The sequence below is a fragment of the Sinocyclocheilus grahami genome, unplaced genomic scaffold (assembly GCF_001515645.1).
Source record: "Sinocyclocheilus grahami isolate Dianchi unplaced genomic scaffold, SAMN03320097.WGS_v1.1 scaffold900.1, whole genome shotgun sequence".
In the NCBI taxonomy this organism is placed as follows: domain Eukaryota; kingdom Metazoa; phylum Chordata; class Actinopteri; order Cypriniformes; family Cyprinidae; genus Sinocyclocheilus; species Sinocyclocheilus grahami.
This window is the reverse complement of record NW_015506079.1, coordinates 295,418-297,629: the sequence shown is the minus strand read 5'-3', so window position 1 is coordinate 297,629 and position 2,212 is coordinate 295,418.

Below are 2,212 nucleotides of genomic sequence, written 5' to 3'. Positions count from 1 at the left end.
ATCAGCGCGAAAAAGCCTAGGACGCTCCCAGAAAAGATTCCAATTATTAACAAAGAGCAGTTTCTGTTCTTTACACCATGACAATAACCATTCATTTAAAGCAAAAAGTCTACTGAACTTTTCGTGTCCTTATCAATACGTGGGAAGCGGTCCTGACACGATGATCGTCGTCGCCTGGCGATGTGTGGCGCACCGTCTCGATCAGGTTCCTGAAGTCCCTCTTCAGTGTCTCCATCTGCCGCAGCTTGGTGTCAGGTGGTGGGAGAGTTAACAGTGCGCTGTATACTTACCTCGGACTTGTGAGCATCAGCCTGGGATGTTTCCAGCTCGAGCTGCATTCGGTGCGTGCTCTCACCTGCACTCAAAGGTAGACACACATCCGCCATTAAAGCAAGTAACAGTGAATAGTGTATTAGTAATGTAAGCGAGATTAGTAACCACGCTGGCGATGCTAGCGGGCTATATGCTAATAGCGGACTCGGGAAGTCAAAAATAGAACTAGTGATAACAAGGCGCTCTGATTGTTTTTGTTGTAGAATACGATAGAGGATATATTCACACGTTATAGAAACGAAAATGATGGTGTATAAAAATTAGACGACAAAGAATTAACTTGACGGATCTCAAACTCAAAACACACGGCAGCAACAAACAGGAAGTGATGTTCACTGACGTTCACGTTCACTGACGTGTCCAAACAGTGTAGTAATGTGGGACATAATAGGAATAAAGCATTCAGAAAAATCAAAAAGACTAATTTATTTGAAGATTTTATTAAATATAAGAAAGCGCAAGCTGAAGTAAGAAGAATAGTCCGAGCAGCTAAAAAGAAGAACTGGAGAGATTGGTGTAATTCAATAGGAGAAGATATTGACATAAGTGAAGTATGGGGATCAATTAGGAAAATGGGAGGAATTTATAGAAATTAAACTCTTCCAGTTTTAAAAACTGATGAAGGAAGAATAGCTGTGTCAGATAATGAAAAAGCTGAAATGCTGGCTAAAGTATTTGTTAAAGTCCATAGTGATGATAATGTATCAGAGGATATTAAAAAGTGTAGAATCCAGAACAAGAATCAGCACCCAGATGTGATGATGAAAAGAAGTCCTTCTGGAGACACTTTAGACGCAGAATTTACTATGTATGAATTAAAGATGGCTCTAGGGGGAGTTAAACATACATCTCCTGGAAGAGATGATATATGTTATGTAATGATTCAACATTTATCAGATAGATCCTTAAAAATAATTTTAAATCTTTTTAACAAGGTATGGAATGCAGGAAAGATTCCTTCTTCGTGGAAACATGGAATAATAGTACCAGTAGGCAAACCTGGAAAGGACAAATCCAATCCAATTAATTATAGGCCAATTGCATTAACTTCTAATTTATGTAAACTGATGGAAAAAAATGATCATGCATAGACTAAATTATATATTGGAAATAGAAGGTCTTATATCGCAAATACAGGTTAGGGTAGGAGTAGAGTATTCTGAGGCATACACAATAAACAATGGAACTCCTCAAGGAAGTGTATGCAGCCCAATATTTTTTAATATGATTAATTAAATTTTTAGTAATTTTAAAGGTGATATTGGAAGGGCATTATTTGCTGATGACGGGGCAACATGGAAAAGAGGATAAAGAGAGTAATCCAGTAAAGGGTGTGATTGAAGAATGCTGGGAGCATGGAAACAAAAATATTAAAAGCTTTGGATGGATTGCTAAAAGGGAATCACAAGTTGTTGGTATTGCAGACTGTGATGTTGGCCCTACTGTGATATTATCCAGTATACCACCATGGATTTTTCCTATGCCAATAGTCGATTTTCAAATACAAATAAAAATTAAGAATGAGAAAGAAACCCCTAAGAACATTAGTGCACAGCAGTATTTAGATCAGACTTATCCATCGTGGTTACATATCTATACTGATGGTTCTAAAGACCCTATCCCTGGCAGAATAGCTGCTGCAGTATTTATGCCAATGTTTCAAACTAGTATTAAGAAAAGAATAACTGATCATGTATGCGTGTATACAGCAGAATTAATTGCCATGGTGGTAGCACTCCAGTGGGTAGAGGATGTAAAACCAAGATTAGTAGTAATATGTTCTGACTCTTATGCAGCAATATTGAGCCTTGCAAGTGGAGTAAAATCATCAAGGCAAGACATTATATATGAGATTCTTGCAAGTTTGTTAAGAATAAGT